Raw genomic sequence first — 21,152 nt, 5'->3', positions numbered from 1 at the left:
ATTTCAAATGTATCTATTATACTCCGTCATTTTCCTCCTCAAAAAATGAAAGTGGATTAATCATCTTATTTCTTTTTTAATTGAGATGAAAGTTTTCTAAAAAAGAAAACTTTTTTAGAAGGAAGAGAGGAAGGAAGGAAGGAAGGCAGTGAGCTATTGATTCTATAGCTGAGCAAAAGAAGGGAAGGAAGGGAGAAGAGATGGGGAGCGGAGGAGGAAAGAGAAGGGAAAGGAAAGGAAGGGGAGGGGGAAGCGAAGTGAGGGGAAAGGCAGGGAAGGGAAGAGAAGAGAGGGAGGGAGGGAAAGAAAAAGGAAGGAAGGAAGGGAGGGAGGAAAGAGAAAGGAAATATTTAAAAGTACAATGTCTAAAATAATTGATTTTCAAATGTTGTTTTATACCTTTCTCTGCAAATTTCCCTCCTCTCACACTTTCATAAATCTCTTTTTCACAAAATATAAATCAGCTCCATTCTAAAATGAAGAACCGATCCCCATTGACTCTGAAAAATTCATTCCTTTCCAAAGGAACAGAGGTCTCCTATTTTTAAAGATTAACAATCTAAATGGACACAGCTAATTTGCTATCACTTAGGGAGGACCAAAGCGTGCATTAACTATTCTAAATCATAGGGCCTAATGTTCATGTTTCTCAACAACAATGATACTTTGGGCCAGATAATTCTTCATTTAGAGGGTCGCCTGGTACATTGTGGGCTGTCTAGCAGTGCCCCTGGCCTCTACCCACTCGATTCCAGTACCAGCAGGTGTAATAATCAAAAATATGTCCAAACACCGTCAAATGCCCCCAGTGTGCAAAATGGCTCCCAATTGAGAACCAATGTCCTCAAAATACTCAGGTGGTAGATATAACAATCTATAGAGCCGGATAAGTGATAACAACTATCAACTCCCCGCTTATAAACTGTGTGACCTTGAGCAAATTACTTAATCCTTCTGATCTTTAGTTCATTCATCTGTAAAATGGTGCTAGTAAGACCCATTTTCAAAATTCCCATGAAGATTAAAGGGAAAAATGTACATAAAGTGCTTAGTGTAGTCTCTTGTACATTGCAAGAGCTTCATATTTATTTTTGTTGGTTATTACCGTACGTTATCAATTTCGTTGCAGTTAAAACACCATGAAATACACTTTATTGTAAAAGGTGAAAGATTTATACAATCTGAAGAGAAACCAAAGTATTATTGCAATACTAAATTCACCTTGATTTTTGAAGAGTTCTGAACTAGTAGAACCTCTGTAAGTTGACAACCCAAGGGACAGCAACAAACTGGTGAACATAAGGAACTAGGCCTACTGTCCTGATACACCCAGGGCCATGTCTGGTCTAGTCGATGAAAATTAGGTCAACTGAGGGAGTTGGGCGATGTGGGGAGGTGCTCAACTATGGAGGTCAAGTATGGTCAACTGTGTTTCAGACTGTGTTCTTCCCTGCACTCAACAGCTACCATTCTATAGCTGAGCAAAGTGTGTCAAGTAAGCAAATTATTCTGCTTATGATAAAGACTCTAGTTGTCCTCTAATAGCTAATCTCCCTTCTTCCATAATGGTAAGAAGCTCAAATATTCAGCAACTTTAAATAGAGTCAAATTTCCCAGACCCCCTCCTAATTAAGAGAGCCCATGTGACAAAGTTCTGGCCAATAGGATAGAAGAAGAACTTGTATGCACACCTGAAGTGTGGCTGCTCATTGTCCCCTGTTATTCAGCCTGTTGCTCAGAACATGGATGTGATGGCCAGAGCACCAGTTGGGACCACACCAGCAAAAACCACAACCTGGAGACAGTGAAGTGCAACGTTGGAAGCCGCCTGGGTTCTAAATATATGCAGTATGGCACTGCCGTACCAGCTCTGAACTGCCTACATCTTGGCTTTCAAGTGAGAGAGAAAGAAAACTGTCTTCTTTAAGGCACTGTTATTTTGAATCTCTGCTAGTCATAGAACAGATTGAACGTGTTTTACTGGCTCACAAGTGTGAGATCAGGCAGCAAGCCTGCAGGCACTGCAGACCTGCCGGTGCAGCCCCGTTCTCTATAACAGGGGATAAAACCTTTATCTGTGGACCAATTTGTTGCTATCCCTTGGGTAGTCAACTTACAGAGGTTCTTCTAGTTCAGAACTCTTTAAAAATCAAACTGAATTTAGTATTACAGTAGATGACCTGTGACTGGTGAGCAGAGCACTGTTATTTATCAGTAACAGTTGATAAAATGGATTCCGCATGAAACATTGAACTATTTTTTCAACATCTGAAAATATGACACAGGTACTTTAACGGAGATTGCATTGAAACTGTAGATTGCTTCAGGTAGTATAGATACTTTAACAGTATTAATCTGACCATGTCTGGTAATTCATGCCTATAATTCTAGCAATTTGGGAGGCCAAGACAGTCGATTGCTTGTGTTCAGAAGTTTGAGACCAGCCTGAGCAAAAGCGAGACCTTGTGTCTACTAAAAATAGAAAAAATTAGGTGGGCATCATGGTGGGCACCTGTACTCTCAGCTACTCTGGAGGTGAGGCAAGAGGATTGCTTGAGACCAAGAGTTTGAGGTTGCTGGGAGCTATGACACCACAAAACTCTACCCCAAGGAGACAGAATGAGTCTCTGTCTCAAAAAAAAAAAGAAAGAAAGAAAGAAAAGAAAAACAAGGTTGATTCTTCCCAGCCATGTGCATGATGTGTTCTCCCATCTGTTAACATCCTCTGCAATTTCTTTTCTCAGTGTTTCATGATTCTTTCTGTAGACATCCTTCACATCCTTTGTTAAATATATTCCAAGGTATTTTCTTTTTATTTTTTCGAATGCTACTGTGAAGGGTATTGTGTTTTTGATTTGGTTCTCAGCTTGACGGTTATTGGTGTATATGAAGGCCATTGATTTGTGTATATGATTTGTGTATTTGGTTTGTGTATATTGATTTGTGTATTTGGTTCTCAGCTTGACTGTTGTTGGTGTATATGAAGGCCATTGATTTTTTCATATCCTGAGACATTGCTGTATTTCTTTATCAATTTCACAAGTCTTACGGGGGAAAAAAATTGATACAATTGTGCCCATCACACCTAGCCAACTCAAACTGTGGCTCCATGTCACATGGTTAAAAAAATTCAAAATGTTGGTTCTGCCCCTTTTAGTCAAGAATTATGAAGGAGATTAGTTCCAGCTAGCGCTAACAAAGTACAGAAATGGAAGTGATACTTCCACCCAAAGTTTGCTTGCTGCCTAAGTTATTGGACAAGTCTATTAAATTCAGGGCCTTTTAAGAAAAGAAAAGCTAGCTGGTTAGGTTTGTGCTCACACTGCATCCTGTTTGAGGGGAGATAAAAATTCTGTTGTCAGCCTCTATCAATTGAGAGTTTTCTGCCTGCCCATGGAAACCAGCCTAGCAGCAAAGATCACGTTCGGGGCGTTGCCGTCTCATCCACGCCTACTTTCTGTGGAACAGGATAAAACTAGTGTCATAGGCCAAATTATGTTCCTCCAAATTCAGGTGGCTATCCCAACCCCTGTATCTCAAAATATGACTGCAATTTGGAGAAAAGGTAATACCTTCGAAGAGGTAATTAAGTTAAAACAAGGTCGTTAGGGTGGGCCCTCATCCATTATAAATGGAGTCCTGATGAGAAAAGGAGATTGGGACACAGACAAAGAGGAAGACCATGTAAGAAACAGAGGGAGGGAGAGGTCGGCCATCGGCAAGCCAAGCAGAGAGGCCTCAGAAGAAACACACCTACTCACACTCGATCTTGGACTTCTGTCCTCCAAAACGGTGAAAGTTATACCTTTCTGTTGTCTGAACCATCCAGTCATGGTACTTCGTTACAGGTGCCCTGGGTAACTACCACAAAAGACAGAGTGGTGAGAAGAGCACAGGAGTCAATACGTGAGACCACACTCTTAGCTTCAAAAACCATGTGAAAATGAGTCTTTAGGCTTTGCTTACTCAAAGGGGTGCCAGCCAGAAACAGACAGACCAGCTACTTTTATAATTTGGGGAGGAAATTGTAAGCCTGGCCTTACAAAGCTTGTGATCATTCAAACCCCCTAAAGCAACCCCTGGCATCCAAATCCTCAATGTGCAGGAAGGGGGCTGAGAAAGAGGGCAAACTATCCGTGGCAGGCTCCAGATGTGTCAGAGAGGATAATGAAAGATGACAGATCCTTTCATAAAGCGTAGAACCAAGAGCTGCCAGATGTGCTAGCACAAGACTTACTCCCCTACCAGGACCGGGGTTCTTCCCAATTCTAGGCTAAGAGGATCTGATAACTGCTATAGCCTTGTGACTGGACAGGATTTTCATTACGTTTTTTTCATTTTGAGATGGGAGTTTTTGCTGCACTGACCACACTGCGACTCTACTGCAGTGTATCAGATGAGATGGGACCTAAACAGAGCTCTACTCTGACCTGCCTGGAGGAAGAAAGCGTCACCAGAGACCCTGGACTTTGAGCTCATTGCAATAACTGGATGAGATTCTGAATTGTCTAGCTCGAGAGAGGTTGAGTGTACTCCAGGTGTGGGCAGAATATACACATGCAGGTTTCCGCCTAGATGGAGCAGGGTAGAGATTATTGACTGTCTCTGAATTTGTTTTTCACTTCTTAAAACCCCCAAATTATAGCTAGGTATTGATTTCACTGCCCAAAATAAAGACATTGCTCAGACTCCACATGGCCATGTGATTTAAGTAACGACCAGCAGGAAGTAAGCAGACATGATGTGTGGAGCTTCCGAGATCTGTCCTTAAAGGAGGAGTGCATGCCTTCCTTCCCGACCTCTCCATCCCACTGCATGGAATTGGGGTGTAAAGGCCAGCACTTCAGAGTGAAGGTCATGAGGAAAGAGGTCATGTGCCCAGTCCACCAGCCTTGGCAGGATGGAAAGTTGAGAGCAACCTGTCCTGGATGCCCAAGAAGTCATCATTTCAGCCTCTATATAGATGTGTGAGAGAGAAACAATACATGCTGTGTGTAAGCTCGTGTTATTTCTGGGTCCCCATTATTCACAACAGAACACGCAGTCCAAATATTAGACTAATATTCTATGTTTCCTTTTATCTGCAGACCTGGAAAGGAAAAGAATAAAAGGATAAAAATAAAGGCAGAAACCCGCCATAGGATTCTTAATTCTAATTACCCTGATGCCTTGAGAAAAGGTTCCACGTACATTCCACTCTACAGGAGTATTATTTGGATAGCAAAGAATTCTGGGAAAAGCAAAGGAGACAAAGTGGGAAGGTGAAGTCAGACACGGAAGAGACGTTCAGAATCTGCCTGTAGGGCTTAGAAGCAGAGCAGCGTGACTCACCTCCGGGAACGCTGTCCTCATGTTGAGTCAAAAGGGAAGATGCTGATAGAGATGGAAAAGAAATTCAGATACTTGTCCTGAAATGGGTTATGCTAATTTTCCCAGTTACCCAGGTCCATCTTTATCCATAAATAATCTCAAAGTGAAACGATGACTTTCATAATTTTTTCTTTGGTTCTGAGATAAAGGAAAAGGGAAATAGCATCTTGTTTGAAAAGAGCCATTTGGTACCTACATACTCACCCAGAGGCCTGTGGTTCACCACACATTGCCCATTTCTATTAATGAGAATTGTGTTGATGAAACTCCAGCCAGCACATTCCATCTTTTAGTGAGTCTGCTAGCTCAGACTTTTCAATACTTAGAAAGCTGTCTTGGGGATACCATAACAATTATTACAACAAATAGCATGTGTTCTTGTACATATTTGATTTCATAATCATTTTTGTAGACTCCATTAGCCAACACATTTGGAGAGACACATTGTTTGGCCCAGTCATCTGATAATAGCAATTACATGAATCAGGGAGTATGAAGTGTGAAGTTAAGGAGTTAAGTTATAGGTAGAGAAAAGAGAAGCATGAACTCTTTTTTAGAAGAAATTACCTGAATTCAGTCAATGGCCCAAGTGAACGTACTTCTTTTTCTAGACTGCTACACAAACCACATTACTTTTTGCCTCTACTCGTAAGGCTGGTTACAGCCTAATTTAAACCCCTTACACATTATAATTCTCTACTAAGTGGGCTGAAGAGCACATGGTCTCAGTCACCTACTGAACATATGACATAAGGTGCAAATTCATTTATTTGAGCCCTGATATTAATGGACCTTCTTGACTTTAAATCAGACAATACCAGGTGATGCTTTCAATCCAAAACAGACGTGCCCTGGAGAATTAAGGGACTTTTTCAAGGTTTCAAATACAAAGAATGCTTCTAACCTGCTCACAATTAGCCATTACATGCTATTAGGCGCTGTTTAATTGGGATTGTCACTCTCAATTAATCAGTGACAAGCGAATACAAGAGCGAATAACCAAAATTAGGTACACATGTTACCAATTATTTCCATTAGGGATTATAATGCAATCTTATGTTTTGCCTTCATTTTTCTCTCTTCTCTAGCTCCAAGAAATGATGTAAAATTAAACCAGTGAGGGAGCAAATCTTAAACATAACTTGTTCCTTCAAATTGTACAAGAACCACATGCAGCCAAGCTCCTGTGGTTCCTCAGCTGTGATGCTGCATTCTGTCCTCTGCATTTGCTCTGTGGTGTAGCTGATCAGAATTCCATGAGAGAGTCCCAAGAATAAGCAGGTGAGTCTCCTTGTAATTCAAACAGAAAACTCAGTCCTCTTTTCTTTACTGAGAAATAACACAAGGTTTAGCCTGTGAGATAAACCTCCCCTGTTGTTCACACGAGTGTTCAGCGTCCTTGTTATGATTCCCTAGGCTTCTCATTGGTAGTCCTTTAAAGAGTATTTTATTGGGGTGATGGGAGGAAAAAGAAGAGAAGGGCTGCATACAATGATGATGCATCGAGCTAAAAAGATCTTCAGCTCAGATCTGCATTTGGAGCTGGTTTAAATAGCCATCCCCCAGAATTGCACTTCAAATTTGAATTTCCTGGTCCTGACAGCTTTAAAATTTATATTTAAATGTGGGTGTTTAAATATACATATTTAAATGCATGTATATTCAAATATAGATTGTTTTTAAATTTTTGGATTATGCCAAGCCCTTTATATAAATTGAGCATGATTTAAAGAAAATGTGTACCTGAACGTGACTCAATTCCCATTAAGTATTAACCTGTTTCCTATTTTCATTTGTAGTTAAAAAAAACTACAAAATCCAAATATATTTGGAAATTGTCATTTTTTTTCCTCATAAACACGATCCACTTCTGGATTCCAGTGAAGCAATCGTCTTACTGTGATAGCTTGACAGGTTACAAAACACCACAGATTTAAAGTATGACTTTAAACTGTTCCACAAAGCATGGAGATACCATAATATGTAGCTGATGCTGAAGTTAAATCACTTCCCGTGACTGGTCCTTTTTATGCTCAAGAGTGCTGAGAATTTTTGAGTCTTCCAGCCATGGACAAGGTCAACCCCAGTGCTAAGAATTTGAGTCTTCTGCTTATGGACAAGGTCAAACCAAGAGCTCACGACTTTTTCGAGCACAGAGATCAGGAGTTTTCTCTAAGAGAAAAAACTTTGACTCTCTAAGAGCCAAATAGTAAATATATTAGGCTTTGTAGGCCACAAGGTCACTGTTAGAACTACTTGACTCTGCCATTGCCGTGAAAGCATCTACAGGCACCATGTAAACAGATGGGCGTGGCTGTATTCTGATAGAACTTTATTTACAAAAACAGAACACAGGCTCGATTTGGCCCTTGAGGGTTTCAGTTTGTCAATCTCTGTTTTAGCTCCCACACCTCTACCTCTCTCCAATCACTTTTCATCTTTCATCTCAACATCCTAGAAAATAAAGTGACTTTGATGTTAAGGATTTTAACATCAAAGGGAAGGAACTGGAATTATTTAGGGAACTTGATCCCCATTGATCCACATGCCCTACCCCCCAATTTTTATTTAGTAAATTTTATGTAGGTCTCAAACATGCGAATTTTCTTAAACCTTCCCAGTTAATTCTGATTCAAAGCCAGATTTGTGCTTTTTCTGCTTTAGATAATGGCCCTCAGCCTCTACAGTGTAGAGACTATACTAACAGTGGAAATATCACCTTTGACAAGAGTCAAGGTAACTAATACTAGCTGGTATGACAATACACCCAAATCTCCATGGCTCAGTCCCGTGAACATGTATTCCTGTCCCATTTAACCCTCTTTTAGTTCATATTTATGCCATCTGGAGCTCTTGGAAAAAAGAAATGGAGAAGATGCATCAGCTCTTAGTTGTCCTAACACGTGTGGTATCTCTGCTCACATTGCACTAGCCAGATGACTATTCCTATGGCTTCAACGTCACTGCCAACGGCGACGAGAAGTTAAAAAGAAGTACATTGCTATTTGGTGAACTCTAACAGCTCACCTGACATATTTGTGTCTAAACTCCTCATCTGTCAATCTGTGGCACCACCTAAGACCTCCAGACCACACAGAAAGAGCAGATGTTCCAAATACAAGTGGCCATCCATGAAGCTCTGTGCAACTCTGGAATAGACAGATTAACGTCCAAACCAATTACGTACACCCACCTTCTTGCCAAGGTTAAGTACTTGGAATTCTGGAAGGGAGCAGATTTTTATTAATCAAACCAGGTCTCTTTTAAACATGAAATGAATTCATTTTGTGAAACTGGATCTGTGCTGGTCTTTAGCTTCTAAATTGGATCCCCACAGATAGGAGTCATGGCAAGAAAGAAAACAGCAATTAGCGGATGTATGAATTGTCCTCATGATTACAAAGTTTGAGCGTTTGCTTAGGTAATACTGTGTGTATCCTTGATACATCATTGGAATATGAAGATGAAGAAGAAACGTGGAGATGGCCAGCTCTAAGCCAGTTGCAAAGCGGCCCACTCCCAGCTCTCATAAGTGGAGGAAAATCCCTAACAGGGAGGCATCTGCTTGAACACTCACAAACACAAATGTGACTTCAAAAGTTATAGCCCTCTTTTAAAAAGAGAGAGAGAGGAGATGAGGAGACCTCCTCCACCAAAAAAGAAAAAAACAATGTTGTAATGTTGTAGATCCTTAAATTCTTAGGAGAAAAAAATAGGGGTTTCTATTAATGGAGGATGGATTTCAACGAGATGTTCGAAAATTTTCTAAATGCCCAAGATGTTCCGTGGTCTTCCCCACACAGAAACTTAAGAGCCTGCGAAACCATTGGCTGAGGAAGGTGTAGGTCTATCAGGGAGGAAGAACTAAAGAAATACTTGGGAAAATCACAATTTCCTTTACTGAGAATGACGTGATCTTTGTCCATTTGATCTGTTTATTCAAGGTAAAAAAGACATGCTAACCAACGAAAGGTACTGCCTTACTGTCTTACTGTGTAGAGCACTTGTTCAGCACAAACTGTGACCTTAAGGGCAGCACAAGAATGGTTTCCTTCAACAGACTTCTGGGTTATCACCAAGTGAAGCTGCTGCTATGTAAACCCTGCCTCTTCACCTTTCATCTCAGGGCCTGTATCGGAGTGCCGTGATTATTAACCTGATAACTATCTCAACTCAGTTTATCTTTCAGTTGATCCAGCAGTCTCAATAATTCTGGGTAACCAGCCACCTCCGAGAAAACACAAAACATTGTTCAGCCAACGTGACAATATTTGGCTCTTATGCCAGCCCCAAGGAGACACAGGCTTATACACACCATATGACAAGGCTATCTCTAATATGTTCAGCTGTGAGATGCATTATTTAAACACTGAGTAGTCTTGACAAATAAACCCCCTTCTTAAATATAATGGAATTAATCTCTGATCCATTCACCAGAGAACTGTTAGAAATAACTGTTAAAGCACCATGGTGTACAGCTAGTGGTATCTTCAAAATATTCAATAGTATCTTTTAAAGAGTATAAAGCAACAATTTCTAGAATATTAAGCTTAGAAGACTGGTGTTTTGGAGGAGGAATGGGGTTGTATCTCCTTTAGAATACTGGGTCCCTCTGTATCTCACAATTATAGAAATCTTATACATTATATTTAGTTCCAATAAAAAACAGGTCACTATTGTTTCTATAGATAAGAATTTGAAACTGTGAGACTTTATCTAATAAAGTTTTAAAATGTCATTGTTAATTTAGAATAATGCATAATTAATATGCAAAAATTGGGAGTTTATCATTCATATATCCCAAAGCCTAGTACAAGTATATCACATTGCACAGTTTAGAGGTATTATTTGTTGATTAAAGTATATTACAAACAAATGCCCTTTCCCCCGATTTCAAGATCAACAGGAAGCTAATGAGATATTGCCACTTACTTAAGGCCATGGAGTTCATAAGTCATACGTATTTAGAGCAGAAGTGATCTTGAGGGATTATCTGAAAACAACATCATTTTACAGACAAAGAAAGAGATGCCCAGAAAGGTTAACTAATATGTGAAAGGAATTAAATCTTGGCAAGACCTCTCTGGGTTCTCATATGGCCTCAATTTTCCAGCTGTACATAACAGCAAAGGGTGGTTTTCCATGGATGCACTGGAAAACTGGGCACTAGAAAGATGTTTGAATGACAGGCACTCATAAACACTCCTAAAGGAAGCAAGGATCATTGGCCTTGAAATAGCCCAACTGCGATTCACATGTGCTAAATGACAACTTCTTGCTCATCTGTTGAAATTCACTTGTCATAAAAATAACAAACATTTTCCACTTGTTCCTAACTCATTCTTGTTAACAATGACAGATGACTCATTGTGAAACAACTCTTGACAGTTTCCAATTGCTTGGTGGATTCTCTTAACTGCCCTTTACTCGGTCAAAGAGCAGCCACGTCTAGCCCTTTGGGCCCTTTGGGTAGAAACTCTGTGGAAACAGCCCTTGCTACATCATTCACTTAATTGGTTCAAGAATAACACCAGGGAGACCAAAGTTAACCTGATCACACTTGGTACACCTCATTCCAGGCAGGAAAGAGAAATGTCCGCAGGTCCAATGAAAACCACACAAGCAACCATTTAGGTAAATGGGAACAAGCTTTTTCCCAATACTATAGCACAATCCCAAGAGCATTTCGAAAAGCCCCTCCCACTTTTATTTCCATATACAAAAGCCTGCACATACATTTCTACCAAAAAAGGTACAGAACAGAATCCTTTGTGTCATAATATTTTAGAGCTCAAATGTATTGTTTTTGTAGGCAAGCGAGGAGATCCACAAAGTTGAAAGCATTTATGTACTGTCGGTCTCACCACCAGTTCCCAGCAGAACTCAAGGAAGAATCTACTTCTGCTAAGTTAAACCCTACATGTTCTCACTCACATGCGGAAGTGAAAAACAAAAGTTGATGCGTAGTGGTGAAGAGGGAGGGGGATTAGGGAGAGATTCGGTAACAGATACAAAGTTCCAGCTAGCTGGAGAGAGGAAATTCTAGCATTCTATAGCACTGTAGGATGGCCTTAGTTAACAATAAGATATAGTTTCAAATACCTAGAAGAAAGATATTGAATGTCCCTAATAAAAGAAATGATACATGTTTGAGATGATGGATGTGCTAATTGTCCTGATCTGATCGCTATATATTCTACGTAAGATGACATCACTACATGCATCACAAAAATGTATAATAGCTTTGTGTCCATCAGAAAAATTAAGAAGTTTTTTTTTATTTAAAAAAAAAATCCACTCCCCCTGATGCCTACTCTAACATTCTTTTTGTTACATTCCTAGCTCACAGTGACTCATTAAAACTTCTAACAGGCTGTGTGTAAAAAGAATCTTACATAATGGCAAAATTTAGATTTCTAATTGTATTCTCATCTAATTCGAAGCTATTGCTGAAGACTCCCTGTATGAAAAGTTCTATTGTAGATTACTACTATAACTTCTCCTCTTTTTCTCTTCACTTAAACACTAATTTCAAACTGACCAAGAAATGTACTGCTCTGCCCAGTGGTGCTAACCAGGCCTGAACGAAAACAAAAATCATTTTGTCAGGGTGGAGGAAATTGGAAGGAAATATTTGTGACTTCCTTTCATGATGTTTTAAAGTTGATTTCATAATGATGACTTTTGAAAAAGTGCTGATGCTCTCACTTTGAAAATTATGATGGGGCCTTTCTGAGGAAACAGGGGGACCTGAATTGAAGATTAACCTTGAATCAAAAAGGAAAAGCAGAATGATAAGATCAAAGGCCAAATCAGCCCTACGGGCTTCAGGTTCTCTGAAGAATTTGTTCCTTTCCCAAATATCAGTTAGAATAAAGTAGATGTATAGTTATTTACTCTGCCAGATATGATCAAAGCATTACCTTCTACATCCATGGAACAGGAATTTCCATGCATTGGCAAGGTTAAGGGAGCCCTTTTTAAAAGTTCATTAGAACTTCTGCTAGTACACTTTTCTCTTCTGCATTTATTTCCAGAAAGCAAGAGGTGAAGATTATAGTGCTGAAGAAAAAAATGTCATCCTGAGTCACAAAGTTAAGAATGTCTAGAGTCACTATCCTAATAAAACATTTTTCTGGAGATTTATACTTGTGCTGATTCACAACTTCCCACACACTCAGGGGAGGAGGGGAAAGGAGGGTCCGCCTCTTCCAGTTAACTATAAAATGTATGAAACCAACAAAAAAAAAAAAAAGAAAGAAAGAAAGAAATCATGTGGTTACTTTAGAAATTAAGATGCTCCCAAGTAAATGTATTTTTGAATGAGTCATTTGTTGGGTGGGGGAAGATAGCATTATGGAGAGAAGAGGATACTCCCTCTGATTTTACATTTTAAAAAATCACAGAAACAAATGGCAAACTAAGTTGCACAAAGACAGATCATCCCAGCTGAGGAGCTAAACTTACAAATTGTAAACCAAGGAGATGAATGACAGCTGGCCAAGAGACCCTGGCATGATAAACAGTAGACAAGCGGGCCAGGTACATGGATACTCTGATACTCTTTCCTTTGCAAGCAACAATTTCTCTCAAGGATAAGGGGAGGAAACTGACATTCCTTTAGGCCTTACTACACGCTATCCCACATACTGGATGCCTTTTAGACTCAGTGTAAGCCTACAGTGTATGATTCATCTCGTTTTATACAGATAAGAAAGGCCCAGACTGGGAAAGGAGACCCAATGTATACTAACTACTATTATGCACATTTATCCAACAAATAAATATGAATTAATTGTTCCACCAGACTTAAATTAACCAGAGAATTAAAAAGATCCTAAGTTTGTTCAAAACTAAAATAACAAATCTAACGTGCCTTGGAGACATCAGGACTAAGGGGAACATGAAACGTTCATCTCAGTTTACCACCTAGAGCATCGGGGACTGTTAACACACGCAGAGAGTGTAATGATGAACTGATTGTTCAGAATCCACATTTGTGTATGAAATAATTCAACATCTGCATTGTCCATTACAGAAGCCACTAGCAATAGGTAGCAATTTAATTTAAACTTAAATCAGTTAAAAGTTCAATCGTGAAAACTTCACTTCCTCAGTAGCTACACATCAAGTGCTCCACGGCCACACGTGGCAAGTGGTTGCTGTTTTGGAAGGCACAGGTATAGAACACTCCACCATCACAGAATATTCTGTCGGACAATAACTCTACAAGGAATTTAACCCAGGATCTCATTCCAGAATTTCTTAAAAAATACTTTACATTTGTATAGCACGTCAAGATTTTCCAAAGACTGAAAACGTTTATATATCTGACCCATGCCAAAATTACACCCCTCCTGTGGTGAAGGAATGTGAAATCAAGAGAAGGGAAGGGACAGAGTAGGTCATGTATCAGTACTCAAGAACAGAAGGGAGAATCCCAGTCCCCCAGTTCAGCCTGTCCAGGGCATAGTGCAGATACACTCCCACAGCCATCCCAAGTGGCTTTGAATCCCAGCTCCAATATAGACTATAATATGCTGTGGAAAAAGTAACTTTTCTGGGCTTCTGAAAACTATGATGGATAATAGCAAGTCCACAGAAAGTACCATTAACTACCCGATAGTGAACTTGGCATACTACCCACTGTGGCTACCTCCTCTTGAACATCAAGCAAGATTTTTTCTTTTAATCTTAATTAAACATTTTTTTCAATGTTAGTTTCTACAAGTAGAATCAACAGAAGTGGTTCACAATTGAGGAAGCGGATTCTGGTACGTTGGCATTTCCAACTGCTACATACACTCACCTCTCAGCTACTGTAGTTGTGCTACCTCACAATTATCAGAATTAAAGGAGAAGTTAAATAGCACATAAGATCTGACGTGTAGACGTTCAGTGGATACAGATTCCTTCTTCACCTCCCTTCCCGTTAAGTCTTCCTGGCAATGCACCCGTGGCACCACACAATTTAATCCGTGATTCTATCCTGAATGTGTGAATGACTCTGCAAGCTAGTTTACCATGAGATGGTATAACATACAATTTCCCTAGACTATATATTACAAATTATAATGGAAAATAAAATGAAGTATTGAGAAATTCATTTTGCAGCGAGATTTAAGAACATAGCTGATCCATATATTAACTATCCAGCTAATGACAGGTATAGTTTAAAATGTTTCTTCCAAAATAAATAGAAATGAAATGTTTCTTCCATTTTGCTTAGAAGATCTGAAGCAGACATATCTTCCTAATTATGTTGGATTCAAGATTCAAAACTTGATCTACAAGTCTTACTTAGGTCAATGATTTATAATGGCAGGGGAGCTCTCTGTTCTGGAAGCAACTATAGTTTCATTAACGTCAATTTTTCAAAAATATGTTTATGCTATATTGATACATAAAAGAGTCCTAAAATAAAAGAATGATGACAGAGTAGTCGACATTCAAAGAGTTGGTTGTTTTATGCATCTTTTGGTTGGAGCTAGAATCCATTGACTTCAGAATAGGTTCAAAGTTGTGAATCTTAAAATACCTGCCACGAATCCGCCCCTGGATAGGTAATATTTTGCTTCTCAGAGCCTAGAGAAGCTCCACATATACATTTCACTGGAATCTGATACCAACCCTGTAAAGCCTAAAGTAGGCCAGGTATTATCCCATTTTCCAGGTGAGGAACTTGGGAATTTAAGAGTTTACATAACACAGATAATTATAAAGCAAGGACTTGGATTCAGGAAACTTGATTCCTCCTTTGATGGCTTTCCTTTTATCCAAATTACCAAATTAAGTGAAGCTTTTATTAAAACAAGCCTAAACACAGTCACTACCTTTTATCTATTAAATCAAAATCAGTATATAAAGAGCATGGCCACGTGGACCAGACCACAGAGAGCCAGTAAATGGAAATCAGAGAAACCCGAAGGGGATACACAGGCAGCAAAGTGAATGAGCTTGTCTCTGAGCTCCATGATCACTTCTGTTTTCTACAGAATTTTTATTTATCACTGGGAAGAGCTATAGACAGAATGCATATTGGGTTTACAGAGGGCACACATTTGAAAGAAATGGTGAAAACTCTGGGGAATAAAATTGGCATTCAAAATAGTCTCAATGAACAAAAATCTAACCAAAGGAACCTGTTAGTGAGATAAAGGTGAGACCCTGCTGTTATAGGCAGGGTATGTGTCCCCTCGAATTCTTATCGTGAAGCCTTAATCCCTAGTACTTCAGAATGTCACTGTTTGGGGAAACAGGCCCTTTAAAGGGGTGATTGAGTTAAAATGTGGTCCTCAGGGTAGTCCCCAATCCCATCTGACGTATCCTTATAAGAAGAGGGAATTTGAACACAGATAGACACTAGGGATGTCCATACACAAAAGGAAGGTGAAGACACAGCCAGAGATGGCCACCTGGAAGCCGGGCAGGGCTGACCCCTTGATCAGAAAAAGCCAAACATGTCAACACTTTGACCTTGGACTTCCAACTTCCAGAACTCTGAGAAAATAAATGTCTGTTGTGTGAGCCACCTGGTTTGTGGCATTTTGTTAGGGCAGCCCTACCAGACTCACACATCCCCACTTGGGAAGGAAACGAAACACCTGTTGACTGTAAGAGCAACAATATCTGACTGGACAGGGTGAGCTGGCAGAGGAGAGGGACAAGCTTCCACGGATAGTAAGCTCTTATAAGTTCACCAGGGATTTGACTACCAAAAAAAGCACAGCACACAATGAATTAGTAAAGGTGTGATATTTACAGTCACAAGGTTTCTGGTCTCAGACACATGGTTTGTTTCAACCCTGTCATGTCCTAGTTGTTTGACCTTGAGAAGGTCATGTCTGTCTTTGTCTCAGGGTCCTCATCTGTGAAATGGGAATAACATCTACTTCAAAGGACGGTTGAGAGGGACTTGACAGGTAATAAACATCTAGTGCTCAGCCCAAGGTCTGACATGGGGAAGACAAAAAATAAAAGCCACTGTTTTCAATACAGTGTCATCCTCACCATCAGCATTGTAGGATGAGTCTCAACTGGGCTTGAAGAAAATCAGATCACATCTGAATCCGGTGTCAGTACTGGCTCTTCAACCACCTCCCCTTAAAAATGCTAATAAGGATATCAGCAAACACTGCCATTCGAGTATCTGCGCTGTGTCTTTGACCTAACTTGGCGACAGCATCCAGGTAGTAATGACACAGGGGAAGGGAACTTGCCCACAGATAATATGGTTATGGGGCCCACATCTTAACCCTTGTTCCCTACCCACGAAAGCATTTTGAATTGAACTACATATGTAAACTATACACTTTGTCCCAGGAAACGGGGCAGAGCCAAAGATAGACTTGTGTTTCCCCTCTTTAATTTCATCTTCCCAACTGTCCTTTCAACTCTGAATCATTACCAACATTTTATAAGGAAACTGAAATTGAAGCCCACAGAGCCAGGCCGCGGTGGAGCCGGGATTCCCAGCTGAGTGTGTCCGACGCCAGCTGATCTTCTCTTCTTCCTGTAAGCTCAGAGAGAGAGGACTTGGAACAATGTCCAATACGAAAAATGACCTGGGGATATTAAGAACACATGAAAGAACACACCCTTGTTTTTAAATGTTATAAAGTTGGCTACTGAGAAGATGGACTCGGTTCTGTGCTATCAGTAGGACCAGACCAAGGAATGGAAGTTACATGGGGCGAGAGTGCACGTCAAGGCTGAACACTGTAGTGTGTAATCAAATGCAGAATAGGTTTCTTCAAGAACAGTCGCATAACCACTTAGCAGGAATGCTGTGAATTATCAGTAGTAGTTGTGAATAGGTAACTTAAAACAATTCATGAACTGTACCCAGGCATCGAGGATGTGCAGGCAGCAGGAATCCTGAGACAGGCAGACACTAACATTTGCAATTATTGGGTGTCCTAGCAAACTGTTACCAGCAAGAAAATGTACTAAATCTCCAACCATGGGGACTAAGATGTAGGACTCCAGTCCAGAGTTGAGGTCCAGACAATGAAAGATGGAAGGTCACGGGAGAAGTGAACATGGTCGAGTGTTCAGCTGCAGGGCTGTAAGTGTTGGACAGAGTGCTGTCTAAAGCAGAATGGGTTAGAGCAGTGGTTCTCAACCTTCCTCCTGCTGCTGCCCTTTAATACAGTTCCTGTGGGTCGTGACCCACAAGTTGAGAACTTCTGGGTTGGAGGCTCAGTGCAGTGACTGGCGTAACAGTGTGCACCGTTGGCCAAGGGACATAGTGACTGCTCACTAAATATTGGATCACATTACTATTATTCCTGAGTATAGATTTGGTCCCAGGATTTGGCTTTAGAGCCAAAGCTAAACTTGTTACCTTTTCCCAGAAGAGGACAGCAACGTAGAAGTAAGGACTTCAACAAACCCTGGGAGCTTCTACTTTTAAACCAGAAAATATGAAAAATTCTACTTCTGAGAACTGATACCTACTTGTGGACGTTTCTGGACTTAAGAAAGGATGAAGCTTAAATTGTGGTTAAAGTTTCCTGTCACAGTTCTTCTCTTAAGTAAAATAGTTTACATATGTAGTTCCATTGAAAATGCATTCGTGGGTAGGGAGCAGGGGTTGAGAACGGAGGCCCGACAACCATATTATCTGTGTGCAAATCCCTTCCCTCTGTGTCATTACTGCCTGGATGATCTTGCCAAGTTAGGTAAGATCCCTAAAAGTCAGTTTCCCAATCTGTAAAATGGACATGATCGTAGATAGTACCTCCCTCAGAAAGCCAGTACAAGGATTTGTGAAGCACAGAAGTGCCTGCATATATAGCAAGAATAACCTATTATTGCAATTCTGGCTAATTTTCAGCATTGTGACAAGCATAAGAGACTGGTGATCAATAAGGCACGATTCCTGATCCTAGAGAAGCATCGGGACTAGTAAAGAAGACTCAAAAGCAGAATTCCAATAAAGTGGCAACTGATCAATGGCTTTGCCTACCACTGGGAATAATGGGGCCAGAAGGCAGAGGTAGCTAATTTAACCTGGAAAGCCTTCCTGGAAAGGGAATATGTAAAGTCTTCAAGTATGAATAGATGGCAGAGTCCACGAGAGTCTTTGGAATCTTTTAGTCAAAAGAGATTTGACCCGAAATGTTAGCAAATAAAATCCTTTCTAAAAGTCCTGATTTGAGCTGGGCATGGTGGCTCACACCTGTAATCCTAGCACTCTGGGAGGCCAAGGAGGGTGGAGACCAGCCTGAACAAGCGCAAGACCCCATCTCTAAAAAATAACCAGGCATCATGGTGGGTGCCTGTAGTCCCAGCTTCTTGGGAGGCTGAGACAAGAGAATCACTTGAGGCCAAGAGTTTGAGGTGGCTGTGAACTGTGACACTACAGCACTCTACGAAGGGTGACATAATGAGACTCTGTCTCAAAAAAAAAAAAAAAAAGTCCTGATTTGATAACAAAATAATAATAATAAACCGGCAGATTAAAAGACTGTGATCATAACAGATGGAATATGACAATCATTTTGTCTAATTTCTTTCTAGCTTTTACCCAATTATTGATATGAATGTATGTCAGTTGGAAAGTATTTGCCCAAAGAACTGGAGAAAAAAAGTCACTTGAAAACAGGTCATGAAACTCACCTTTCAAAGGATTCAGGGAAGGAAAGAATAAGCAAAAGAACTACCTTACAAGTGGAAAAATATGAAATAACTGATGAAATATCACCTGTAACACTGCCAATAAACAGAATCCTCTTCTAGGGCAGGGGATATTTCTTTTTCTCTCTGTAGCTCCAACTCCTAATGCAATACTTGCCTGTAAATGTTTGATTAATTAACACGTAAATATAATTGAACTACTGGCTATCTAAAAGATGACTTTTTTTTTTTTTTTTTTTTGCAGTTTTTGGCTGGGGCTGGGTTTGAACCCACCACTCCAGCTTAAGGGGCCGATGCCTTACGGGGCCGGTGCCTTACTCCTTTGAGCCACAGGTGCCACCACCACCACCCCCCAAAAATAACATTTTTAGAAACTGTGCCTCCCAGGCATTTTATTAGAAAAGGTTGGCACTTATATACATAAACCAATATGAACTGAAAATTCATCATGCATTTACTTCGTTTTTTAGCTTGACCTTCTAGTAAATCTTTAACTTCATTGGCTTAGGCTGCTATCTAAGAAGACCCTCCTTTTTGTGGGTGATTTAAGAGCATAATTTGTAAAGGAGCATCTCTCCTTTTTCCTTAATGGGCAGTAGGGCTTACACATGATATTAATGCTGCTTCCCACTTTGTCATGATGGCAGAGTCTGGTAGACTTCGCAAAGCTCATTTTACTTGAGCCTCCATATGTCATGGCTTGCAAAACATAACAGCCTTCAAATCCTACAACGTCAATGGTTAGTCCGGCTGCTGCCACTGTACTGGCCGTGGCTCCAGCTCTGCTCCCCACACCCCACCCCAGCCAAGAGGTCCCGGCCACTAACTACACACCTTTACCAGAGAGTCAACTGCTTTTTCTGGTTACTAAATTCACAAAGAGCCAAATAAGTAGAAAGTTAAGTCTATTGTTCATCTGCTATTTTGTTTGTGTTTTTGTTTCTATTTCAAAAAATGTAGAGAGCACAAGTGTTTTTTATTACATAGAAGAACTGTGTTACGCTGAAGTCGGGGCTTTCAGCTGTTTGGCACTTCCTATATCATAAACCCGATGTTCATACTACACATGCATGGTCACAGCTTAGCTTTGTGAAGTCAGTCCCATTTTTATCCCCACTTTGCAAATTTGCTTTAACATCGATTTAACAAATATTTCTCAGAGCACTAATTCCAGGCACTATTCTGGGAGCTGTGGACAGAGCTGCAAACTAAATAACTAAGTACCTGCTCTCAGGGAGGTTACATTCTAATTGAGAGGCAAATGGTGAATAACACAATGTAACATTATAATATAAAGTAACGTAACATAACATGATGTAACGTATATGTGATACAATACAGTTTCACATCATGTTGCAAGGAGCCCAGCACCAGGATTGGCCCTTCAGAGCTACCCAAGAAGAATCTAGGCATCTGAGCCTCTGCATCTTTGTAGAGATAAGTATTCTAGTGTGAGCTGTGCTGGCAAAGAGTCTGTGACCTTGCTGAGGTAGCCGCCTTCAGCCAAGGGCAATTCCCAAAGAGAGCTGACAGATGAGGGCTGTCATCTGGCAACACTCCCACCCAGTCCCTAGGGAGAAATCCTTCGGCCTTAACTGTTACACTGTGACTTGTTGTCAGTCTCTCCCCCACTAGAATGTAAACTTCACAAGGGCAGGGTTGTTTTTTATTTTTCTCTGGCGTGTCTTGGGTGTCTAAAACAGAGTACCTGTACATGATAGACACATCATAAGTGTTTGCTACATGGATGACTTACCAGTAATCCATTATTCCACCCTTTTATCCTATCAAACCCAAAAGTCTCTGAGAATGAGGTCACCATGTAAGGCTGTGCAGCACAGCCCCTGGGTGAAGGGCTCAACTACAATTTGAACTTCAGCTAACAAATGCAAACATTGTAACCTAATCATTCATACCCACATATTCATCTGAAATAAAATTTAAAATTTTTCAAGTTGGAATATAGGATATTTAAAAATAATTTGTATTTACTATTGGCACAAAACTTTTGTAAATATTCTTCTTTTTAAAATCTTAGCTTGGGCTTGGCACCTATAGCTCAACTGGCTAAGGCGCCAGCCATGTACACCTAAGGTGGTGGGTTCAAATCCCCAGCCCGGACCCGCCAAAAACAACAATGA

General features: G+C 40.3%; 1 pseudogene; it reads right to left on the bottom strand.

Moving 5' to 3' along the window:
- Nucleotides 1–5,057: 5,057 nt before the first annotated feature.
- Nucleotides 5,058–21,152, bottom strand: part of LOC111723004 — a 20,399-nt pseudogene continuing 4,304 nt past the window's right edge.

The sequence above is a fragment of the Otolemur garnettii genome, unplaced genomic scaffold (assembly GCF_000181295.1).
Source record: "Otolemur garnettii isolate 467f Iridium unplaced genomic scaffold, OtoGar3 scaffold00007, whole genome shotgun sequence".
In the NCBI taxonomy this organism is placed as follows: domain Eukaryota; kingdom Metazoa; phylum Chordata; class Mammalia; order Primates; family Galagidae; genus Otolemur; species Otolemur garnettii.
The sequence above is the reverse complement of the archived record's forward strand: the minus strand, read 5'-3'. Positions and strand labels throughout refer to the sequence as shown.